Genomic DNA, 20,966 nt, shown 5'->3' with positions numbered 1-20,966 from the left:
CACACACACATACATATACACACATACACTCAGAGACACTGAGATTCGCAATTCTGGCTAATGGGAAAGATAACAATCCTCATGAGTGAAAAAACAGACTTCTCCCTCTGGCGAAGGGTTGCATAATGGCAACCTGCCGTCTGTGGGATGTGCAATCCACTCAAGAAAATAAATGAAATTGGGGTCAGGACTCAAATAAAAACATCTCTCAGGTATAATGTGGCACTTCAGACATATTTGTGTGTCTCCTCCCTTCATTCTTCTCACAAAGCTCCTATTGGTATTGAGTAATCACTGCTTTCCCGCCGTATTGGGCCCATGTTGCCCAACCACCTCCACCACAACAATCCAACATTATGGAGCCATTAGCCGCTGACCTCTGGCTTTATGGGCAGCCTGGAGCTCTCATAGGCAAGGCTAGCTGAGAGCTCAGAGGATGAGACGAGACAGCACAGTGGGAGCTTTGTGAGATGAAACAAAACGCCGCTTCCAATTAAGATTGAGTCGAGAGCCTGTGCTGCTGTCCCTCCTCGTGTGGCTTTGGTAGTGTGCCAAATCAGTGCCATCCTGCGCTAAGAAACAGCCGGCTTCCCTCTCCTGGGTATTATTAAATCGTTTTGTTGCTGAACTGCTACATTTGTGTGGCACTTTTTTTCTTGCCAACTATGATATTGAGTCCCTTAATTTGCCATATTAGACTTGTTGACAGAATACAAAAGGCCTTCAAAATGATGTGTGTGTGCTTTCAGATAACTGTAATTAAATCTTCAGTCATTGATGACGGTGTACTCTCCATGTCTGTCACTTATATCTGCCCTTGAGGGAAATAAAGCAACCTATTATGCTTGTGGTCTGTCTATGCCGTCACACATAGATAAGAATGTGTCTCGTGGTAAAGATTTAATGCCATGTGCTTGCTCATATGTGCTTCATTTTCACTACGAACTTCCTGACAGTCTCCGATAGGTGAAAGGGCGTTCGGGTCAGAGGTGAAAGGGGGTGAGGTCACAACCTGTGCTATGGGAAACATTGCCATGGGAACATCAGAAGGCCATGGGGCTAAATGACTTCCTGTTGGCATGCGTTTGTCTGAAAACACAGGACAGACAAACATTTCTCATTTTCTATTTCAACTCGCCTGGTGGACACGAGTCTGATGGACCAATTCGCTGGAATCGAGAATATGTGCGTTTATGTCCTCTGTAGACCAGAAGCAGCGTTTATGTGTATCTGGAGGAAACTATATTTTGGACCAGAAGCAGCGTGATCATTAGTCAAAAAAGGATCTACTGTGGCACGAAAAGGAGCTCAAACGATCATCTATCACTCTCACAAACTCCCAGTCTTGTATTTTCCAGGATTTGGATCATAGTGATTTTATGTCAAAAAAGGCCCTTAGTTTCAGATCGGTTTCTGCAGGAAGCCACTTGCTTGGTTGGATATTTGAGAAGCAGTTTGAGAATGAAGTTTTCCAGAACTGATGGGACATTCAGCTTATTCCTGTTTACTTCTTTTGCCTCAAATCCTTGTTAAACTCGTTTTTTTTTCCTGTACCCAGAGGAAACATTGATTGTGAGTGTATGTGTGTATCTGTGTGTGTGTTCCCATGTTTGTGTATGTGTGCGGTATGCCGCTGTCATCACGTCAGGCAGAGCTGCATGCTTCTCTCCTGCTTTGTCAGCATTTACTTCTCACTAGAGGGAATACAAGTGAAGATCTGTCAAGATGCTGATTCAGAATAATTCAGTCATGATTTCTCACCCTGCACATTGATTTTCGTCATTATAATCACGCAGTATTGAAGGGTTGTGAAAGGAAAGTTAATAGAATTATCTATGATGACATGTTTGCCTAAAAATCAGGATTAGTGGTTGGATGTGTTAAATACCCACAGTGCTAAGGGCATTAACATAACCAGTTCAAGTTCTTGTTAAAATAAACTGCACATAAGCAGCGCTGCAAAAACAACAACTTACACTTAAGAGCTGATTGAGCTGCAGCATTGAGTAATGCTGACAATGAACTGAACACCGTAAGCCCTCTCATACTAAAACTGAACATACAGTAAGCAAGTATTCAAGTTCCCTGCTTTGATTTGGTTTATATATTCTGTGTTTTTGTGTTGGGAAATTGAGGGGAATATTTGTTTTTATAGTGTGAGTCACTGGGAAAAAAAGGATAACCAAACACAAAACCTCAGTGAGGAAGTCTTAGGACGCAAATGAGACATTCCAGTGTAGGTTGTTTAATTGCCCGCTCTCATTTCACTGCACTGCTGTTGCCAGATGTTCTGAGATGTTTGGCAACAACGATGATGGATGTCCCTGAGTTTAGAAAGCGGACCTATTGTGAAACTATAGGAAAACTCTCAAGTGTTGTAACAAAAGTCTACAGTACACAAAAATAAAGTCAAATCAATGTATGCACTGTTGGTGGTACTTTTGCCAAGTAATGATGAATGAATTTGTGAATAATAGTGTATTCATTTGACTAATGGTTTAAAGTAAAAACAGTGAATGAGGACAGCCTGCGAATGGAGCTTCACCCAACATGAACTTTTAATATGATTGGTCACAGATTCCAGAAAATTGTGCAGAAATGTTCCCTCCTTTCAGATGTGCCTGCATTTTGTTCCTATCTGCCAAACGATTATTACTTTTGGCAATTCATGTGGGCTCTAAAACCTTCCAAAATATGCTTAATATGAAGAATTACTATTCCTATTTAATTCCTTGATGCCAGATTAAAAAAATATTATAGTTCAAGTTATTAATCAATGAAGTGATACAACTTCTATCTGGGTAACAAAGTCCCAGATCATTTATAAATCCCAATCTCTCTTCTCAATGTCAAAAAACGAAACAGCTGTGCAACAATATTGGTGTCCAATGACCCTGATAAGATGTAAAGAATGTATTGATGCCCTACTGTATATGTAATGTATGTTTAAAAGCCCACTATTTTATTTATGAGGAATCGGATGCAACACAAACTGCTTCCTGCACACACACACACACACACACACACACACACACACACACACACACACACACACACACACACACACACACACACACACACACACACACACACACACACACACACACACACACACACACACACACACACACACACACACACACACACACACACACACACACACACACACACACACACACACACACACACACACACACACACACACACACACACACACACACACACACACACACACACACACACACACACACACACACACACACACACACACACACACACACACACACACACACAGCTGTTGCAGGCTGGCCTACAGCAGTGGATTTCCAGTCAACAGGCGAGTAAATACAGGAGGCATTCTACTCCTCCAAGTCACTCTTGGATCGCTCTCTTCGAGGGTTTGACGCAGTTCAAACCCCATTCTGCTGTAAGTGGGTCATCAAACTCATAAATCCCCCGTCACTTAGGGGGTTCTAGAGTCCATGCATGCGTAATGCAGAGCTTCAGACACACCCATTTCCCTCATCTTTTCCCTCTGTGTAATGAGTGTAATGACAACAATGTGTGCCTGAATAAGAGGAGGGGCGCTGGACTCGGGGTCAGACCCAGAGGAACAGAACTGTTTTAACTCTTCCGTGAGTCACCCCATGAAGAATCTGCCTATGACTGTTTTTACTGACGCATAACAAAAATGTCTTTATAACACACGCCACAAACATTTCAGTGGCTGGTATATTTTAAAATATGGTGTGGCTGGTGTGATATTGCATCCAGGTAGATTGATTGGAAGCGGTAAGCAGAGACAGTAAAGCTCCAGGATAGCCTGGACTCTGCGCGCCAGGCATGCACACCTTCTCCTCTTACTTCTGGGCTAAGGTTCAATCACGCAGGCAATGCTTTGATCCTGGAACACGGTCCCTATAAATGATAGTGACAACGACTCCTCCATATCCTGTAGCCCTTGGCATTGGCTGCTACAAGTGATACCGTATCACTACACACCTGTCTCTCTGCTCATTCACTGAGAGAGGATGTTGTATGTGGTTGCCAGCTGAAGGGCCAAACTTGGTAGGGTCTATTTTTAAGGGGGAGAGGCTGAGGACATGCAAAGGAAAACTGAGAGGTTTGGAATGATAGAATCAGACATGCTGTATGCAGGGTGGCAGACATAGAGAGACATACTGCTATGTGTCTTCTCACTCTATGTCTCAGTATATATGTGTACATGCAGGTAGCAACAGTATGTGATTAATGATGGAGGGACCATACTTCTGTGATGCATATTTGTATGTAGGGAAACATGCAGACTGGCCAAAGTTAACCCAATATTGCATTTATACTTATATGACCCCAATCTAGGTCACTCATTTCAGAGTGTGATGTATGTAGAGCAAATGTCAGAGACAAAGATTGCACAAACTCGTTCCCTAGCATCCTACTCCCGGAAGGTTATAGTTATAAATCCATTTATTTCTGGTAAATGGGAAGAGATACAGTAAACTGATCCAAAGTCTGGATAACATCCATCCTCAGCCCAAGCCAAAGTACAGTATGTGGATCAATTTTCTCCTTAAGAACGTCGTGTTTTGGCAATGGGGAGCTGTTATAAAAGCATGTTTCCACTTAAGCATAATTACAAGCATACATAATATGTAAAGTACAAATACAGGCACCATAAGTGAAGAAATATGCTTCACCACAACGTTTTACCACATAAACATGAACAGGTGAGAAGTTCATGACACAGTTTTCCACAATAAGGAGGGGAGGACAAAGAAGCTTAAGATCTGAGTGAAGCCAAGTGAAAGTAATGCCTAAAGTCCTCCAGCAGTCCAAATCTGAATTCAGCATGTGGATCTATTTCAATTCAGCATCACAGATGTCATCATCTCTGCCATGTGCATTTAAATTGAGCCCATCCATTATTAAACACCCATGCACTTCTCCTGGTCAGGGTCAGCAGTCGAGCTGGAGCCAATCCCAGCATGCATCAGGTGTCGTCCAGTCTATCATAGGATGAAAACATAGACCCATAGGGCTCTTCTTTGCTCCCATCACCTCCCACCAGCAAGTCTAGTGAACTGGAGACTCTAAAATGTCATGTAGGTGTAAAAGTGAGTGTGAAAAGAGCCCCCAAAGTTAAATCTGAAAGTTTAAACCATGTATATTGCTGTTGCCTTTCGGCAAACTTTATATCTTGATCTTATTTTCACAAGCATTACAGCAAGTTTGTCAGCGACGCGGCCTTGGTGAGGGAGTGACTGTGATTCCAGTAAGTGTTTTGAAACCACCTGCTGCTGCCAGATATCCCCTCCAGAGACAGCTGTGTGAATGTGCGTGCACGGGTTTGCCCTCATGTTTGCAAGCAAGCATGTGCACTTGCGTGTTGTGCATGTGTGTGTCAGAGCATCCAGCTCATGCATTCCTCTCAGATGGAGTCAGGGCTTTGGAGGAGACCCTGCTGCCTTGACTATTGAGTGTGTCAGAACTGTGAGGGAAACAAGAGAGGAAAAAGAGAAAGTGAGAGAGGCCAGATTGGAGAGGAACACTTTGTATTTTGCCACACACACACACACACACACACACACACACACACACACACACACACACACACACACACACACACACACACACACACACACACACACACACACACACACACACACACACACACACACACACACACACACACACACACACACACACACACACACACACACACACACACACACACACACACACACACACACACACACACACACACACACACACACACACACACACACACACACACACACACACACACACACAAAGACTTTGCTGGAACCTGAAGGCAATTTCCTCCTGTAGTTCATCCAGAAATCACTCAATAACTCAGGGACACCAGTTGTTTGGCTATGACAAATGTACAGGCGTGCACCCCCACGAGGACCCCCCGTCCTGAGCCCTCGGGACGTCTCTTGGAAGCCTCTTTCAGACCCTGGGTATACAACCAGTGTTGGTCCTCCTATCGTCCAAAAAGCCTCTTCCTGGGAGGCCTGATTACACAGAGGCTCAGTGAAGGATAAAGGAGCTGGATCTCTAATATTTATTTTTTTCATGCGTGTGTACGTGCGTGGGTGCTTACGTTTTAAACATAGGTTTTAAACCACTACACTTGTTTCCATATGCGTTCATAATGAAAGATTCAGGTAATTGTGCAGCCTTTTGTCCGTCGAGATTTTATTATTTTCAGCTGACCTAGAAAGTATATCCATCCAGCTGTATTCATTCAGTTCTGCAGTGAAGCCTAACCAATACTGAATGACCTGATATTGTTTTTTCAAAGTAAAATAAAATATAACGACCTATTGACTGAAGTTTTACTTAAATACTAAAGTACATTTTCAAAATTTGAGAAATGTCAAAATAAATGAAAATGCAGCCCAGAAAACTTTGTTAACTATAATAAATTGACATGTCGGTATATGTCCTCTTCCTGTGTCTCAGTATATTTGTATATATATATATCTACAATTAATGTTTTGAGCAGATGAATGATGAATGAATTGATGGATTTGTGTTGCATATTTAGATTTTAAGGGACAATGCACTATACAAATAACTGGCTGAGGAATCCATTTTATTTCTAGTTAACGACAAGGGATACTAAACAGCTTCTTTTCAATTGTTATTTTAACTCCTACATGCTCTATTGTGTTCACAATTAAGTCATCAATTACTTTTTAATTATTTAAAATGTGTTTTGTTTTTTTATCAAAGTTTCTAGACATTGGAAAACATTCAAGCAGTTGGGCACTACTGGAAAGTTTCTGATCGTGCTCTCTCAAGTGTTTCATGGTGTGTAAGCGGTTGAGAGCCGTGTAGCCGGTTCCTGAACTCAGCATCATTAGCATAATGTTGGACAGCATTTCTGAAAAGTCAACACTGATTTTTCAACATAAAGTGAACTTGTGAACTCTTGTCATCCTTAGTTTGTTCCACAAGATTTTCTCTCCCTCTCTACCTTTAAACACACACACTCACACACATTCTGTCCAAGTCTGGCTTCTTACCTGGCGGTTGACTCTCCCACATTAAACCAAACAGTCTAACCACAGCACAGCAACAAATCCTCCCAGGAGGGTCGCTCTTTGATCTCAATGTTGTCGCAGCTTACGGGTAAAATACACACAGACAGAACCCAGAACAAGATTCTGCTTCATGTTTTTTTACAACCCTGGAGACGTGAGTCTTACAACAGTCTACAGTTCTGCATAATTCTGCTATAAAGCATATGACCATTTCACTCCATGTATTACATCAAAATGTATTCAAGTAAGGTTTGAAAACATCCCTTAGGACCTTCCTAACTGCAGGTATACCTCATGTTGTTTTACAATGTTTTTTCAGATGTAAAGTTGGTGTTCAGACATATCTGCATTGACCCATGTCATTGATTAAATAGAAGCTGTAAATTAGTGGATAATTGGCACACGTTGATTTTTTTACTTTAGCCCTTTGCAGGAACCATTTGACCTTTGACCACAGAGCAGAGCCGAATGGAGGAAGATGAATGGCGTCAAATTATATAGTCCGAATACTTTAAGTGCAGCTTAATGGTTCATGCTTGAGGTTCCTATGTTGAACATTACATCACCTAATTAATGTGAACTAAACTATGCTGCGTGTTCGCTAATGTGACAGCTTGACGACCGTTTTAATGTGTGAGAGCCAAGCAGTGCTGGGTGTGTCGAGTGGAAGGGCTCCGGGCCAATCCACTGCCAGGGTAAAGAGACCCCTTCTAACTTAAACAATGTCATGAAATCTGCAATGGTGCTAATGTTGTTATTCGTATGGGAGAGCAGCTCAAGTATATAGTTTCATCTGAAAATGAAAGAAAAGCACGAGTATTTTAACCCAATAAAGAGAAATAGTGACAGTCACATGGTGGATTTTCACTTCTGATGATTTACAACACACAAATGTTTTATAGAGCTCATCTTAATCTTGCAGTTATATTGAAAACAACTTCCACTTCGATGGAAAACAGACTTCTTGGAAGTGAATTACCGACAACCCCCTTCTCCCCAATATGCCGTTACCCTGTAAAACTACTTCATCTTCTACTCCATGTCCTTTGACTTAAATGTTCCCCCTTTTTTCCCCTCTCTGCACCCCAACAGTCTGTAAAGATTGCCACCATATGTTTCAGAGAGGGATCCTACAGCATGTCTGGCTCCAGGGCCTTTGCCTGAGATACATGTTGGGCCTCTCTCTTGGCTCACCAACCTTGGCAACTCCCACTGCTCGGTACTTTACCTTTACATCAACATGGCACCAGGCCCATATCGCCCGAGGTTCTCTGCTTTCTGTCTCTTCACATCATCCATCCACCCCCCACAGCCCATCGCTGATCCAAGTCTTCCACCCTCAAACATTTTCACCTGAAACCTCCATCTCCATGTCCCAGTTAAAGGAGAGAAAACAATCCTGAGGTAGGCTAGAGTTACAGTTAATACAGTGACATTTGTTCATCTGTGACGAGAGGGGCCTGGTGGTAATGATTAGTGGTTACAGCATCATACAAATGTTCATGGATACAGAAACTGCTGTCTCTCTGAACAACATTGCAGAAAAAGTGGACATTTATTTTTTATTTATACCCTTTTTTAATTGGAGGCGGACCCAACATGATCTAAGTATAAGTCTTATTATGGAAGAAAATAACACACATTCCTCTAAAGTTTTTCATCACTTTTTATGGTATCATATTATAAGAATTGGGTTGTCAATGCGTTCTGTCGTCAGAAACAAATAACATGGAAGAGATACGTCTGCCAGTCATAGTTGTGGTGGTTGCTGCAGCCAAAGCTGAACGTGAGAGACTATTCAACAAACATCAGGATCACAGCACCCAGCACTGGGTACCTAACATTTTCACAATGTTTACCACACAGAAACAAATTGTGCAAGGCAATAATGAACACAGTCATCTGCCAAACAACAACAAAACCAACATCCCTTCAGTACCAAGGGAACTTCAAGCAGTAGGTCTAACTTTTTCAATAAACAAGTTACTTTGACTCTGGCAAACACAGATGCACACACATTTTGTTTTGCTAACTTGTAATTGATGCTAAGTTCAACTCCAAGATAAAGAAGAAAAATCTTGAAGGTACAAGTTTATGTCCAGTTAAATATAAGCTTTTCTTGATGTGTTTGTGAACCAGATGTCATAATATATTGTTTGTTCCATTATTGCAGTAGTTGATTTGCTTGTAGACTGTGAAACCATGCATCCTTGAAGAAAATACTGCCGGCTGGCAAATATATTCTTATTTATATAGGCTACTCATTCATATAGTCGAATTGATAAATACAACGTAAAGCAGGGTGTGATGTAATGGGCTTTTTAATTTGGAGTCTCGGTAAATGCGGGCTCTTGGTTGGCCCCCCCACTTCCCCCTAGAATGCCTGATTATGGGTGGGACCCTTACAGTGGAAAAAAACAAGTGTTTAATAATGACTTTAATAGACTCTGCATGTGGGACACAGAGATACTGTATAAGGTCCATGTGCTGCTGAGTACAATTTGTATTATTTAAACAAAATGTTGTTTATTTCATGATTTAAAAAAGGAGGCTGCAAAACAAAAGAGCTTCATTGTTGAGAGATTTTGAAAGAAAGAAATCACAAATATTGAAATTGTCAGGGAAGTGGCAAAGTCCCTGGATATATGCCATGTCATCCTGTACCGGTTCCATACAAAGAGGCTGAGGTTGGAGAGTCAGGGATCACAAACACCCCCAAGAGTAGGCTACTAGACACCAAAGAAGGTGTTCTCAACAGAGCAGGAGATGCTTTTGAGAGACTACCTGATGGAGGCAGCTGATTTATATTATGGTCTCAGCTCAAAGGAGGTAGGTCCACATAATTAAGGTAGAAGCACCTCTCAGAGAACAGTTTAATCCTTCACAGAGGATGATGCTGTGTGTGTTATCTGTTATCCTGTTCATTGCTCATTATTTGTTGGGGGATGTGTGAAACCCCATTCAAATCTTGTTGCCTTAGAATTTGACAGCTTTCCCTATGTGTTGTCATGCAGTGTGAAAAAGGTAACCGTTATTAACATGTTACAACCGTGCCTGGCATGTGTTACAACTGTCCCTGTACACAAGGACAGTTGTAACAGTTGAGTTAAAAAAATATATATACATTTTCCAACCTGTACTTATTTCATAAAAACATCTTAAATACATTGTTTCAGTAGCTGACATATTGATAATGTATAATATAGCAAAATGGCTATCCTATTGTAAATGGTTTTTTACTTATTGGGGAAAAACCCAAAAAGTGTTGCAACTGTCCCTGGTCTCCCCTACTTCAATGTATTGTAAGTAGTAGGCTAACTAAAACAAAGTCAAACAGTATCAATTTCATTAAGAACTAATGGTAATATTATATTCTTATCATTCATCAAAGATAGCAGAAAAACATGCATTATGGAGGCTACTAATGAGGGGACTTTGACAGAGGATTACTCACAAAGTAGGCTACACAGTAAAAGTACTTTATTTCTGGTAGAAGTCAAACTAGAACCGAGTCCAAGAGTGTCAGTTTCCTTAAGAACTTGTGGTAAAACATATTTGTATCACTCGTCAAATATAGCAGGAATGAAGAGCAGCTGATTTGAAAAAACTCGAGAGGCGGCGGAGTTGACCGCAGTGCAGAATCGCTGTAGCCTAGTTTAAATCTCCTAACAACGTTGTCCATTTTAGACAGAGGCTTATTATATTTACAGCCCTTAATAACATCAATTTTCTGGGCTCAATATGTGTCTTGGCCGTTTTCGTTGTGATCGCTAAATTCATCTTGTTTCCCTTTGTTTATAATATTATCACCGCTTTTGTTTTGAAATCACTTCCGTGAGTTTCGCCCCGCCCCTCGCTCTAATGACCATTAGTAAGGTAAAAAGCAAAAAGCAAAAAGGCCTCTCAAACGCTCTTCCGTTTACGTGTTTAATAAAGAAAAACAATTGGACGGGAGATACACGGATTATACCAACACATGGTCATACGCTTTTATATAGTTTTTCCGTGTAAAACATATTTAACTTTTATTTTTGAGTTTCAATCCGTGTATCTACCGTCCAATTGTTTTTCTTTATTAAACACGGAAACGGAAGAGCGTTTGAGAGGCTTTTTTGATTTTTGCTTTTCACCTTACTAAATGGTCTAATGGTCAGTGCAACGGGGGGCGGGGCGAAACTGACGGAAGTGATTTCAAAACAAAAGCGGTGATAATATTATAAACAAAGGGAAACAAGGTGAATTTAGCGATCACAACGAAAACGGCCAAGACACATATTGAGCCCAGAAAATGGATGTTATTAAGGGCTGTAAATATAATAAGCCTCTGTCTAAAATTTACAACATTGTTAGGAGATTTAAACTACAGCGATTCTGCACTGCGGTCAATTAGCCGCCTCTCGAGTTTGTTTTTTCAAATCAGCTGCTCTTCATTCCTGCTATATTTGACGAGTGATACAAATATGTTTTACCACAAGTTCTTAAGAAAACTGACACTGTTGGACTCGGTTCTAGTTTGACTTCTACCAGAAATAAAATGAAGTACTTTTGCTGTGTACTTTGTGAGTAATCCTCTGTCAGTCCCCTCCTTAGTAGGCTACATAATGCATGTTTTTCTGCTATCTTTGATGAATGATACAAATACTACTTACAATACATTGAAGTACTTTTACTGTGTATTTTTTGAGAAATACTCAAAGTCCCCTGCTGAGAACAAAATCAACCCACTTCTGCTAAGTTTGATGAGGGAATTATTTTTTGTTGCCATTAGTTCTTCGTAAGATTGATCCTGTTGGACTCAGTACTACTGAAACTACCCCCACAAGTAGGCTACTATGAAGTACTTACTGTATACTTTTCCAGTAGGCTACTCCTCTGTCAATGTCCCCTCCTGAGAACAAGCATGCATGTTTCTCTGCTATTTTGAATAAGCGTTAAAAAAAACTTTCTTCATGAGACTGATATTGTTGGATCAGAGTATTTTAAGAGGATGGTAGACTTGATATCAGCAATACTTCCAGTCAGTACTCCGGCAGCAGCATGTGTACCCAGTACTCGAGTTGAGGGGGGATGAGGGGGGATGGCATCCCCCCTGAAATAAAAACGGTCAAAATCATCCCCCTTCTAAAACTGCCATTCCCCCCTTTCCATCCCTTGTGTAATTTTATCAATGAACGTGGCACTGGTATTGCTGCTATTTCAACATACATTTTGCGCATTTTGAGTAAAATACTGTGGGCGAGGGAGCACGCACACATGCAATGACATTTTTACCAAGTCACTGACGCTATACTATGCGAGTGCCCTAGAGCAGTGGTTCCCAAACTTTTTGTGCCCAAAGCACACCAAAGGACAAGTAAAAATCTCAAGGCACACCTATTGTGCAAAATAGCCCTTATAACACGTGTTATCACTCATATCATGTAAAATATCTGTAAATGTGCATAATTATTTACTAATGCCAAATAAAATGTGACAAAGACAACTATATTACTCATGAAATATTTATTAACGAAATATTTCAGAAATTAATTTGAAACTTTATCAAATTAGGTTTCATCAAAGCAGCAACCCACTCATTTAAACCAGACAGGTCACAAAATTAACATTTCAGCAATCAGCATTGAAACATGTGCTATTGTAAATATTTTTGCCATCTTACAAATTAGTGAGATACATGTGCCTGTCGGGGCGTGCAGATTTTTTTTTATCCTTGGTGGCACTGAGGAGAGGGCCACTCGCAAGTCCTGTTCAACAGAGAGCCGTGAGTCCCGTGACCTCCTGTTGTTCTTCATGTAAATCAGAGTAGAGAACGCCAACTCCAGAGATGGGGTCGTTACTAATTTTTAAAAATATATTACATATTACTTTAAAAAAAGTAATATATTACACTACTTCGTTACTATCTACATAAAGTAACTCGTTACTTTACTCGCCGAGCACGTACGAACTTGCGCATGCCTGAGTGGCAATAACTTTCCTTACCAGCAGGCGGCGGTAGTGTGTATTTGTCATTCAAAACAGGCAACAACCGGAAAACAGAGAAGAAGAATAGACGACGTGATATAAACAAACAACGAATAGCGTGTGCGGTAGCTTCACCTTAGCATGTGTTCTTTGCAGGTGTTTGTTGAGGTTTGACGTGGTGTTTCCAGCAGTGGATAACAGCTTCTGGCCTGGACACAGTTTGCACCTCACCGTCACATTCCTGTCTATTCTTCGGACGAACTCAAAAATAATGGGCATACTTCCACCCCTCGAAAGTTATCGCTGACTCAGCCATGTTTATGCAGCACTGCACGCGGAGATGTGGACGCGCAAGTCGCGCAGATTACGTACATATAAACCTACAAAGTACTGATATTATAGTAAATTAAAAAATTATTATTTTTGTGTAGTTGTATATTGCAATAATAACGTATGGTTGTCACAAAATCCCACTTGCCTCACGGCACACCAGTGTGCCGCGGCACGCCGTTTGGGAACCACTGCCCTAGAGGGCGCCAGAGCGCCGTGATGCGCCTGTTTGATCGATGCCAGAAGCGCAGGTAACGGTCATCACAATGGCCAAGCGACCAGGAGGAGAACGCGATCTGAGGGACTTCATATTTAAAAATACTAAAAATAACATTTCAGGTAAGTCAAGAGTCAGTAATCTTAGTCATTACTCACTACTTTAGTCACCAAAGGTGGAATCTATGGACATAAGCAGCAATAACAACTTAGTTTGGAGTTATACGTTTTTCTCTCGTGTTAGCTAGCTGGTAAGACTCAAAACTGTTGATGAAATGATACCACCAGCACCAGAAGAGCTGAAACCCCTCCTTCAAGCAGTGAACACTCTGGTCATCTCCACAGCTGAGTGTGAACGTGGGTTTAGTCTTAGTCAGATGAACATTTTAACCACAACTAGAAGCTCCCTAGAGGTAAAAAGCAAGTCAGCCTTGCTTTTCATCAAGTGTTGGCCCTCCACTGAACAAGTTCAGACCAGAGGTATGTCAAGACTTGGCTTCAAAGCCATTGCTTAGCTAACAATCCGAAAGCAAGAGCCAGAAAAATTGAGACCAAAAAGCATGATTATGAAAATCTTTGGAAACTTCTATGAGATGGGGGAGAGTGGAGCAGGCAGCCATTGACAACATTGGTCCTATTTTGTATTATCTGTATAATCTTTTAATATATTTTCATATTTTGTAAACAATTTCAATTTGCACTTAATGCCCTGTTAAAAAAAGTAACATTGGGAATGTTAACATAAAATATTTGTATTTGAACTGCAATCAAATGATGACGGATCAATATTTTTCAAATGTTTTTCCTCACATTTTTCATGAAGAATTTACATAATGATTTAATTAATTACGATACCAATGTAACCCTTTAGATACCAGTTTTGATCGTCTACCAGTAACTGCTTTTTTGAAAAAATACACTATAATTCAATATTCTAAAAACTATTTTGACTTTATTATTAGTATAATCAGTTGATCCCTCTGAATAATAAATGAGGGACTGTTAACCTACAAGATTTGTACCATAGACTTCCATTATAACCACATTTTTGTATCCCCTCCCCCCCTTTAAATTAAAGTGAAAAAAAGATTTTGCACTAATTGTCCTCTGCATTTGACCCTAAATGTTAGTGGTGCCATGGCAGCCCGGGGACCGACTCTAATTCTGAGGTGCATTGGTCAAGAGCAATGAAAGGAGTATCTGAACATCCATAACATGCATGTTGTTTTAGGAGTATAATAATTATCTTTATGCTGGTTGGTCTCCCACCCTCTGCGGGTTATCAGCACAAATTATGTCCCCATATGATAAAATCCACCATCCCCCCTGATTTTTTTTTACAACTTGAGTACTGTTTGTACCCCTTGGAAAGTCTGGATAGCTGGTCTATCCTTCAGCAAAGTGACACACTCTGTCACTCTTGTTGGCCTCTTATGAAGCTGCTGTCTTTTAAAATATGATTATTTCTCTGCTCCTAGTTCATTCCTCTCAGATTCTTCCTTCAGTCCCAGTCATTGCATGTCAGTCAATTGAGCTTTGAAAAATGTGTCCAATTCAACTAAATGTTTTTTTGTGAGTGAAGGCCAGAGCTAAATTATAGATTGTTTGATTGTGTGAGAGAAAATAAATCCACATCCTCCTATGAAACGTATTTTATTTCCTTTTCCATGTTATACTTATACTACAAACTACATGATATCTTCCCCCAACCTCTGAGCCTCAAGGAAATACATTAAAAATAAATGGATTCATCATTTTAAAAAAATTGATACAAATGTATAAATTAATAATGTTGTGTGCAAACATTTCAAATTTAAATATAAAATGAAAAATAAGTTTACTTTTGATATGATTTCTCACAAAAACCTTTCTAAATTATGGTAAACTATTAAAAAAGGTTTGGTCAATATATGTTTTTCTGCCTAAAATAGTTGAAATTGAACGTAAACTATATCAAACATCACATGCATGGCAATTAACCCATTTTTGCCCGCTATTTAAATTGACTTTGGTTAGTTAATAAAAATATTGATATTATATATATATATATATAATTGATGCAGTCTTTCTGAACACTTTTTTAAAAAAAATACTGCAAATGAAGAATATTTTAAATTTTAACTTGAAAAGATTTGTGAAAGGATAAATTCTTCATGGGCTTCAATGGCTCTAGTAAAGGGTGTGTTATGGTTGCTTGTGTTATCCTCAGATAGTGGTTTGTTTAAATAACTAGTGACATTTTAATAAATATTGCAAAAAAGGGCTCCAAAAAAGGCATATATAACCTGGCCGGCTTAACCAGTGTGTATTTTTTCAAGCACCACAAGAGAGTTTATAAAGTACAATTCTGGGCCATTGATTGTGTCATTTCTCCAACAGTAAAAATGCCTGTTTTGAAGCCTTAAAATGGTGCAGGAAAAGGACTTTACATTGGGTTATACTTAAAGACAGGGCTATTCAGTTAAGAGAAGAGAAAAAGGAAAGCAAATTGTTATAATGGGTGATGTAACATTAATGACATAATATGAGGTCCTTGGCACTGTGTGATCATGGGGCATCACCCTTACAGCATCAGGACAATATCATATGGAGTCAGACACTGGAAGTGTGCTGGAGGCTGATGCGTTGACTAGGACTGATGGAAGGATGAGGCTGATGAGACTGAAGAATCTGTGACGAATTAGCGGCTGAGAAATAATCATATATAAAAGACAGCAGCATCATAAGAGGCCAACAAGAGTGACAGAGTGTGTCATTGTGAAGTCTACCATCCTCTTAAAATACTCTGTCCAACAATATCAGTCTCATGAAGAAAGGTTTTTTAACGCTTATTCAAAATAGCAGAGAAACATGCATTCTTGTACTCAGGAGGGGACATTGACAGAGGATTGTTGGAAAAGTACACAGTAAGTACTTCATAGTACTTGTGGGGGTAGTTTCAGTAGTACTGAGTCCAACAGGATCAATCTCACGAAGAACTAATGGAAAAACAAAAAATAATTCCCTCATCAAACTTAGCAGAAGTGGCTTGATTGTGTTCTCAGCAGGGGATTTTGAGTATTTCTCAAAAAATACACAGTAAAAGTACTTAAATGTATACAAAGTCAAACAGTATCAATTTAATTAAGAACTAATGGTAAAATTATATTTTTATCATTCATCAAAGATATAGCAGAAAAACATGCATTATGTACTATGGAGGGGACTTTGACAGAGGATTACTCACAAAGTACACTGGAAAAGTACTTCATTTTATTTCTGGTAGAAGTCAAACTAGAACCGAGTCCAACAGAGTCAGTTTTCTTAAGAACTTGTGGTAAAACATATTTGTATCACTCGTCAAATATAGCAGGAAAAATGAAGAGCAGCTGATTTGAAAAAACAAACGCGAGAGGCGGAACCGCTGTATAGTTTAAATCTCCTAACAATGTTGTCCATTTTAGACAGAGGCTTATTATATTTACAGCCTTAATAACATTCATTTTCTGGGCTCAATATGTGTCTTGGCCGTTTTCGTTGTGATCGCTAAATTCCCCTTGTTTATAATAATCACCGGTCCTTCAGCAGGATACTGCAGTGATTCAAAGTGTGATTTTAGCAAATGAGTGCTTTTGTTTTGAAATCACTTCCTTGAGTTTCGCCCCGCCCCTCGCTCCAATGACCATTTAGTAGGTAAAAAGCAAAAACGCCTCTCAGACGCTCTTCCGTTTACGTGTTTAATAAAGAAAAACAATTGGACGGTAGATACACGGATTAGTTACACACCGTATGTGGTTTGCACCATTGTTTGTTTTTCTTTGCAACATGATGTAAACTACTGGAAGTACTGGGTATTATTGTGTATTCCCATGTGGGACTCAATGTTTCAATAGTAGCCGACGACCATAGTACGACCCACAAAGTTAAATCACTCATTAATGAATTAATTCATGCAAACAGAGAGGCTAGAACTACATGTAAAAGTGTGTGTAAAGTTATAGTGTGGTTGTGTAGTGTTATAGTGTGGTTGTGTGCGTGTGTGTGTGTTATTTTGAGGTTTTGCAACAACCAGCACGGTTCCAATTAATACTGTATCATAAGGTTAAAGCAGTATTGCCAAAAATATTAAAATAATATAAATAAATAGGAGGTTTATTTCATGGGAAACATAATGTATTACAACCATCCAAAAGGCTTTTATCCCCCCTACAGTCTCACAACCTCCTTAACCCCTGCAGAGATAAAGACTTAACCAAAGCAGATTTAACCAGCAAACGAAGCACAGGCATAATTTGTTCTTCTTTATTCCAGCAGCTTCTCCTGATGTGAACGATTCCACGTCCATTAAACAACACCAGACAGTCATGTGATTGATCAACAGAGAGCTGTGAATCCTGCAGGACCACTCAATGATAGATGTGGGAGTGTTGCGCTGCTTGCTACTCTATGCATCTTGTTCTTTTTGGCAAGAATATGTCGCTATAAATGTATTTGTACGTTTTCGGATGAATGTGCGTGTGTATGCGTGTAAGTGTGTGTGTTTTGTTTCAAGTCCTGGTTCGAATTAGAGACTTCCCAACACAATTGAAATGATATATAGCTCCCAGCCAAAACACGTCTCTGCTCTTGATTTGAACAACACACTAAGACATGCACATGTGCACGCGGCCACGGTACATTGGTTTTATATTTTACAGCTGATTGCAGTTACTTCTTGTAAGTGTGTCCAAAAAGAACAACGTCTTAAAACTGAACTAGAGTACCTAATTTAACAACAGTTTCAACATGTTACCTCTAATGGAGTCCACTCAGGCTTTTTCTCCATTTCCCTGCTTCAAACTGAACGTTATTTGCCAAATATATAAAAGTTGTGAAATTGGGAGGTCATTTGTATCCAATGGTTCAGTCCCAATCCAATAACTTTAGTCCTTACTTGAGATGACTTGCAAATTACATAAATAGAGGCTGTGGTAATGAGCTTTTCACAACAAACAGCAAGCTGGCAGGGCATATTGGAATCTGAAAGACAAGGTAACAACAAACAAGACAAAGAGAACAGGATAATCTAAACTAGTAGTAATGTTACAATAAAGGCCTTAATTTAAGCTGACATCCAGATGATTTGGAAATGAGAAAACATGTTAAGCAAAGAAAACTGTTTTTTTACTTTTGCACTACAAAAGAAGGTAGCCAATTTAGCAGGACAATGGTCACTGATTATTTTGTGTGCAGTGTCAATACAATCAGGTCAGAACACATGTCCGATGCCTTGGTTTATGAGCAAATACTTGCAAACCTCATCAGCCTCAGCTGTTATGTAGTGCTAAATAGCAAATGGGAACAGGTTACAAAAGTGTGAGAAGTAATTAAGGAACGAGTTAGAAAATACTTGATAATTAATTAATTGTTAACAAGTAAAGAAGTTTCTAAATAACTCTGGAAAACTAGGAGATACAGTCACTATGAATCATTAATGTAATGTATGGAAAGAACAGTCACCAAGCTAGTAAAACCAAAACACCACTGTACTGAAGTGTTTGGGCGAAAGTCTTTGATTTAATCATATGGTAGTCAGATACTGGGCATAAGTACTCGACTACATACATCACTGTTTTATCTGTAAAGGCGTTAGCATATTTCCACGGTTGTGTCATACAGAGAAATGCCTTCTCATAATGTTGACTCATTGTGCCGTGGCTATAGCATTCCCAGCTGTTGGCACAAGTGTTCTTACTTTGTAATCACCAGAGGCCACACCAAGGCTGCATTCTCCACTGATGCTCACTTCTCTCCAAGAGGAAGTGGCTTTTTACTATTTGAAATATAGCTCTATTTAAAAAGGTCGACACAAAATAAAAGTATGTTGAGCAACAGATCACCTAGAGCAGTGTTTCCCAACCGGGGGTACGCGTACCCCTAGTGGTACGCGAGGGAACTGTAGGGGGTACGTGGAATTCCAAGGTGACAAGTAAAACAAATAATAATCCCGTCAAAAATGATAGTGCGCGATTTGTTTCCCTAGGGAAACAATAGTCTGTGGCACGCACAACCGCGCCAAAATCCCACAAGAAAAACAGCTGTTTACCTGCGGCCAGAAAAATACTGGTAGATCTGCGCTATGGATAAATGGCTGAAACGTCCGCTTGCTCTGGATTCAGGCCAGAGTTCAGAGGAGCCCGCCGAGAAACGTAAGAAAGAGGCCAAACTGAAACCAAGGCAGTACAGTGAAACATATATATTATTTGGATTCATTTATACTTCTGCGGACCCACCGCAGCCTCAGTGCTTCTTTTGCGGTGAAGTCCTGGCTAATAGTGCGATGAAGCCAGCGCATTTACAGAGACACCAGAGCACCAAACACTCGGGAAGTGTCGATAAAAGGGAATAATTTTACAGACGAAAGCTGTCGGAATTTAAGTCGAGCCAGACAGTAATGATGAAAGCCACGAATGTGTCAATGAAAGCACTCGAGGCATCTTACGCCGTGTCCCTGCTTGTGGCTAAATAAAAAAAAACTCACTCTATTGTTGAGCTCATTCTCCCTGCAGCGACTGCGTTGGCCGAAATTATGATAGACAAGAAAGCAGCCGAAGCACTCAAGAAAGTTCCCCTGTCGAATAACACCGTATCCCCGTCGGAATCGGATCAATGATATGTCTGTGAATATAATTGGACAAGTGGTGAACAAAATAAAACTAGCCGGTCAGTTCGCTTTGCAGCTGGATGAAATGACAGATGTGAGTGGAGAAGCGCAGCTCCTGTCCTTCGTGCGTTACAAAGATGCGTCGGACATAAACTATGGAGGTTATTCCCTATCTTTATTCAAGAGCGTGGTATTTAAATTTGAGAGCATACTTTATGTATTTATTTCCCTCAAACCCTGTCCTCGCACTCCAATAGTGCCTGCTTGCACTTAGATTAGCTCTGCTTCTGCTCAAACTGTACGCTTGCACTCAGATATATTGCTGTTTACAGATTTGTTCTGCTCTCAGATTTATTCTGTGCGCGCTCGAAACTTTTGTGCAACAATCCTGTCAAAATCCCTCAACCAATAGGAGGCCAGGTGTCCTTGCGGGTGCGTTCGCTTTACTTATTACAGCGTCCCGTAAGGGCGGTTACTCTTTGGTTTATAAACTCCCGCCCTCCACGGCTTTATAACATAGCATGTACTGCACTTGTTTGATTTACAACTACCTTACATAATAGCTACGTTCAGTGGCGGACTGCGACTAAAAATCAGCCCGGGAATAAAATAAAATCGTCCCTCCGTTGCCTTCTGCACATAGTGCGAAGTGGTTGCTATGCAACAACAATAACAGATAGCGAATGTCGTCGTTTAGGTGCTTTTTTTCTGGAGATAGGCACTTCTCAATCCACTCCTCCATAGTAAGCCCACCCCGGAGG

At 40.1% G+C, this 20,966-nt stretch overlaps 1 long non-coding RNA gene across 1 annotated transcript in view; it reads right to left on the bottom strand.

Moving 5' to 3' along the window:
- Positions 1–4,553: 4,553 nt before the first annotated feature.
- LOC117555227 overlaps positions 4,554–20,966 on the bottom strand; it is a 28,898-nt gene continuing 12,485 nt past the window's right edge. The window contains exon 5 of the long non-coding RNA XR_004570371.1: positions 4,554–5,488. This is a non-coding gene — a long non-coding RNA (uncharacterized LOC117555227). The remainder of the gene's footprint in view (positions 5,489–20,966) is intronic.

Source organism: Gymnodraco acuticeps, unplaced genomic scaffold (genome assembly GCF_902827175.1).
Source record: "Gymnodraco acuticeps unplaced genomic scaffold, fGymAcu1.1, whole genome shotgun sequence".
Classification (NCBI taxonomy): Eukaryota; Metazoa; Chordata; class Actinopteri; order Perciformes; family Bathydraconidae; genus Gymnodraco; species Gymnodraco acuticeps.
This window is presented reverse-complemented; position numbering and strand designations above follow the sequence as displayed.